Raw genomic sequence first — 6,412 nt, 5'->3', positions numbered from 1 at the left:
TAACATTCACATCCATCCTGTACACTAAAAGCTAGTGTTTTTATTTTGACCATACATGTTTTCTTAACATGAGACACAGCAGGTAACAATAAACAGGTGCATAGCTCACCTTGGCACACAGACAGAAAATTAAAAAATATATATTCAAATATTAAATACAGAATGTTGGAGTTGTCTGCTGCTGGGAATTGTATATAGATGAGAGTCGTCGGGCGTCCTGCACCACCCATCCGATCTGGAGCATAGCGAATGACGTCACAAAGGTACTCTGTGGCAGGTCACCAAGCTGACACACTGCTAACAACTTTACAGCACCTTTGCTAATATAGCTTTATAACAGAAAGAACATTATGACATGAAAATGGTATGTTTGTGCAGATTTCGCGTTTTCTAAGAAATACATACTCTTTTCCTTCTGTCCAAGATAGCTTTAAATGTTATTTATACTTGGGAACCAAATTATGATATTTTAGACATTTCTATTGAGAAATTTTCCCCACATTTTAAATATACTATAATATACATTTTAATAGACTATAAATATCAAGCAATCTTGACTGTTTTTCCAAATTCAGCATTCAAACAATGACTAAATAAATACATTCTTACCTGAGATCGACGTGCAGTGCAGGGACGAGGACGACTACTCGGGTGGGTGCTACGGAATAGTCCAAGTGACAGCAGCTTTAGTTTCCGGCCAACTATAAATAAATGATTTTTCAACGTGATTGTTGTCACCTGGTCGACTGTAATAGATCAACAATCAACGATAAACGAAACAACTATCGTTGTTCCAAATGAAACCAGACAATATTTTAACTGCTACCATTACTAAAGTTATTATTATGGGAGGCTGTGATGAAGCTTGGGGGGGGGGGAGAGAGAGAGAGAGAGAGAGAGAGAGAGACAAACAAACCACACTCTCCGAGCGCATTCTTTTTTTGCTCGAAGTGGGCGGGGCTTAGATCAAAGGCTTCAAAGACGTCACACTTGAAGTGGGCGGGGCTTCAAAGACGTCATACAGACAAAAACCTATAAATAGCCCTCTGCAACTCTGTTTTTTCTAACGCTCGCTTTAACAAACAGAGAGAAGACATTAACAGCAAACAAATAGATATTGAAGCAAAATGGACAACAACACAGCTAGGAGCAATCCAGACAATGTCAGGAGTCATTCCACTCCTGCAAATGATGTTAGGCCACTGCTAGAGGAATTGCTAAATAATGTTACACATGAGCAGTGGCAACAGTTGCGGTCTGATTACGCCGAAAATGCCACCATAGGAAGGCTATGTAATTTTGTAGATAATGTCATTGCCCTATGCTCACTGTCAGCAGGTGCAGAACTGAGGTTTTGCCAGGACACTGCTGTCACTAGCACAACAACAGTGGCCTTAAAGCAGACACAGACAGCTCCTGAACTTGCACAGACCTCTAACACAGTTGACCGCAACACGGAAATGCCAGCTCATATTTCACAGGAAACAACAGCCAACTTGCACAGCACAGCAGAAAATTCCGCTGATGTCACATTTATCACTAATATCCAAAATACCACGGAAACAACTGAAAACTCAGAGGATTATGCATCGCTGGCAGATCAAATTAAGGCTGTGATTCTACAGAAAGCAATGGATTTGTTAAACATCCCAGAAAATAGCACAACAACAGTGGCCTTAGAGGAGACAGAAACAGCTCCTGAACTTGCACAGACCTCTAACACAGGTGACCGCATCATGGGAAATCTAATCTGTGTGCCAGTTGTTATTTTACAGAAAGCAACAGTCAACGTGAACAGCACAGCAGAAAATTCCGCTGGTGCCACACTTATCACTAATATCCAAAATACCATGGAAACACCTGAAAACTCAGAGGATAATGCATCGCTGGCAGATCACATTAAGGCTGTGATTCTACAGAAAACAAGGGATTTGATCAACATCACAGAAAACATCACAACAACAGTGGCCTCAAAGGAGACAGACAGCTCCTGAACAACAGAAAACAACAGTCAACGTGAACAACACAGCAGAAAATGTTGCCACAAATATCATTGATACATCTGACGAGCCCAGAACTCCAATAGACAAGAAAAACCGTGACACCACGCAGGCTGTAGATAAAGCAGGAACCTCTTTGGAAAATGATGTAACCCCAAAGAAATCCTCGGCTCAACATGAAGCCAGCATGCAAAATCAATTCAAAAAACACCCTTTGGTAGCAAAGGATGAATTGTCTCAAAACAAAGAAAAATACCGATTTTTTGTGGAAACATGTATGGAAGAACTAGTTAAGCGGGTTATAAAAAAATCAGGTAAAGTCATAAGTCCAGAAAGAGTTTTAACCATCTACAAGAGGCTTAGCGAAAAAATCTGGGCTAAAATCAGGGATGAAATTGATCAAATCCCCTTAAGGAAGTTCAAAAACTTTGAGAAGGTGATTTTCAAAGCCCTGTGTAAACAGTGGCAAGAGGCAGAAGTAGTTCTGCAAAACATGGACAATACGATTGTTAAAATTTTCATAGAAGAGGCAGCCAAACTTTCGAAGAAGCCAAGTTGCATACGTCGGTTTTTCTCATCTATAGGCCGACTGTTTTGTTTCACCAGGAGACAAAACAAGGTTGATGCATTGTAGAAAAAAATTGTGATAACCCCTTGGAACGGTCGCGGCAGATGGCTGTCCCCTCACTGAGCCTGGTTCTGCCGGAAGTTTCTCCCTCTTAAAAGGGAGTTTTTCTTCCCCACTGTCGCCAAGTGCTTGCTCAGAGGGGTTTTTCTGTTGGGGTTTTCTTTTTAATAACTTTTTAAAAAGTTAACATCAATAAAAGTTATTAAATTTTACACTGATTTCTGTTTGTTTTTTTATTGTCTGTAAGTTGAATAAATACATTTGTTATTTCTTGCTCAGTTCAAACTGTGGGTAGAAAATGCTGTGCTGTCATGTGACCTGTACACACACACACACACACACACACACACACACACACACACACACAGAGCAGCTAGACGAGGTAAAAACATTCCTGACTTTGTCTGTGATTTTTGGACAGCTGCAGCAAACAGCAGCGCTGTGTCTGATCAGACCACCTCAGTCGAGTTCAACACAAGTCCAGATCTGGAGTCGAGTATGAAGACCGAGTGCCAGCAAAGTCAGGAGGCTGGAACACACGTTTACAGGCTTTTCATTTCAGATGTGTTACGCCCCAGTCTAGGGGTACAGGAACGTAGCATAAGGGTTAAAAAGGAAGTGACGGTTTGGGAAGAAAAAACAATTTATTAAGTGAACGGTGGTTTATTTGTCTCCACTGAAAACTTAACTCCCTGGTGAACACAGGCCAAAATAACAAACAAAAACAAGCTAAGTCAGGAGAGGAGGTGCTATCTAAAACCCTATGTGTGGGAGAAACATTTCGTCACTCATCCAAGTGACTTCTTGAAGAAATAATTCAACTCAAGGCCGGAGCTAGTTCACAGTAAGATCTTTCCTTCCATCTCTTTCAACATCTTGCAAAGTGTTGCAAACAGAAACACTTGTGTGCAACTCCATATCACAGTAGTGAGCAGAGCAGTGCTAGGCAGCTGATGTATATTTAATTGTAAATGTGTTAATAATTTCATTTTTAAATGCTTTCCTGTGGTTCTTTTCACTTTGGCTTGAAATAAAATGTCTCCCTCTGCTGTAACCACAGCTTACTGCAATTTTTGCATGCATGTATATTTCACACTTTGAAAGAGGCAAAGCATGAAATGGTCACAGTGGGCTGGCTTGTCTATAACACGCTTTACCGTGGTTGATGTGTGAGATAACACTCAAGTCATGGTAAGCTGCACTTACAGCTATTGTAAGTGGAACAATGAGTTATTGAGTATTGATATGTATCTATACATTATTAGAATTTTTTCTAATAGAAAAAGGTTTTCTATACATGGATATTTCTGCTGTTTATTTATGGGCTTAAATCCTTCCAAAATGTGGGCCTTTTTATTCTATGACATAACCAAAAAACTAAATAAACTAACTCCTTCAGCTGATGCAGAGGTAATCCAAAAGACTCTGACTGTGGTGAATTAGTGGATCCTGACAGTCGTCTGCACCACCTACTGGACATGTAGCCGAACAGTTTCTTTAACATCTGCCACTTCATACGGTAATACCCTGTGTTGGTCAAGTTACTTGAAAATAGTAATTATTTACTAATTACTGATTACTTCTCCAAGAAATTAATCCCATTACTTTACTGATTGCTTATTTTTGTAAGTAATTTGTTACTTTCTTACTTAGTTACTTTTAAAAAATATGATACACAACCTGAATACGTTATGAAGCATTAGACCTTTCAGCCCAATTCTATTTTTTCTGCATATTTCATGATATAAAATTGAATCAACTGAAAAAAAAAATTCAAAACTAGTTTCATTAGTTTTAACCTTTTAATTTTATGCACGTTGCAACAAGCAAAAAATAAAATTATATGCAGCATTCGCTGACTGGAAGAAATTTGTTGATTCTGTAGATTCTGTAGATTGCTTAGATTGCTTAGCTAGTATTCAGTAAATCAAACTTGTATCAATCAGGAACATGACTGGAGCACCTGGGTATCAAAGCTCAAAGCAAGAGTGAATAGCAGAATGTGCTGTTTGGTATTGTATTAGAAAATCTGGCAAGTTTTTAATGGGCGTAACCCACATACTCAACTCTACTGGATCGCGGATCACGGGGGCAGCAGCCCAAGCAAAGAAGCCCAGACCTCCCTCTCCCCACCCACCTCCTTCAGCTTGTTTGGGGGAAACACCAAGGCACGGGGGCCTCCTCTCAGTGGGACATGCCCGGATCACCTCACCCCAGGAGGTGTTCTTCTCAGATGCCCGAACCACCTCAAGTGGCTTCTTTCCATGTGGAAAGAAGCCACTTGGCCTCCCCTCTAAGGGAGAGGCCATCCACGCTTCTGAGGAAGCTCATATTAGCCATTTGTATCTGCAGTCTTGTTCTTTCAGTCACTACCCACAGCTCGTGACCACAGGTGAGGGTAGGGACCTAGATTGACCAGTAAATTGAGAGCACCAATCTGTCTGTCGATCTCCTGCTCCCTTCTCCCATCACTCGTGAACAAGACCCTGAGATACTTAAACTCTTCCACTTGGAGGAGGAACTCATCCCTGACCTGGAGTGGGCACTCCACCCTTCTCCTCTGATCTCTTAGCGTAAACTAAGATTTACAAACGTGTACAGGTATTTGTGTGTAACAAAAGCAGTCTGACCACACTCTGTGTTACAATTTGATAATTTTCTTTTTCAAAAAGCTTAGAGTGTCTAAAAATGTCTAAAAAAAATTGTGGAATTATTTTCACTCACTTACAGAACTTGCATGACCAAGCATGAAACAAGTAAATTTACTAAAGTAAATTTTACACAACAGTGTACTTGAGCATAATCCATAATGGGCTTTTTGTGAAAGTAGTTTGCAAAAAGCAAGCAGTGTCACTTTATGTGCCCTTATTTTTTGTTTTAAATCTTTTAGCGTTTCACTGCAACAAGAACACTATGAATTAAAGGGTTTTTCCACCCTGTCTTGCACTCGGTGTGGGAGAAGTTTCAGACATGACTGCATGATCACAAGACTTTTCTGGATGTTTGTCATAATCTCTCACTCGCATATCACACAACTTCATAATGTTATGAAAAAAGTTTAAATTACATATACTTTAGTACATACTGTCACCTGTAAAAGTATGTCTCCTTGAATCTGCAGGTGTACTGAGATCAACAGGTTTTTGAGGCCTACAAACTGTGTGGCAGGGCAGCATCCCCAAACAAGATATGATCATTATGATGGAGATGTTCTGGACCTCAGGGAAATTATAAAACAAAATGTACTCAGGTGAGGATCAGTACTATGTAATCAGTATCACATCCTATATATCATTCTGTTAATTTAAAAAAAATGACTACATTTGGTATGTGATGTAAACATGGCATTGTTATAGACAAGGCTCACCAGTAGTGCTGGTGAACGGAGCTTTAGCTCTGGAAGATGTTGCTCCCACTGGCTTTGCTTTTTGGCAACAAGGTTCATCGCTAAGGTCTAATCATGCTGGGACAGTGCACAGGATGACAGTGTGCAAAAAAACATGCACTCATCCAAAGTGATGGACATGTATGAATCAGTAGTAGTTGTTGCTACATGTTGTTGACATGTATTTATAGACAATGGAGAAATATCCTTAGAGATGTTTGGCCTATGTGAAAACCAGCTGATAAAAATGAAGCCTTTCTTTTAACATTGCGCAGTGAGGACCACTGGTGTGCATCACACAGCAGCTGAATAGATAAAAATGTGAGACCATGTATCAGTGCACAAAGATTTTTTATTATTTTGACATTTGTGTAGGAAATGCAAGCAAAAACTTTAAAA

Source organism: Diplotaxodon limnothrissa, linkage group LG19 (assembly GCF_057381915.1).
Source record: "Diplotaxodon limnothrissa isolate DT_005_m linkage group LG19, D_limnothrissa_male_GT1.1, whole genome shotgun sequence".
Lineage (NCBI taxonomy): Eukaryota > Metazoa > Chordata > Actinopteri > Cichliformes > Cichlidae > Diplotaxodon > Diplotaxodon limnothrissa.
Note: the sequence above shows the minus strand (reverse complement) of the source record.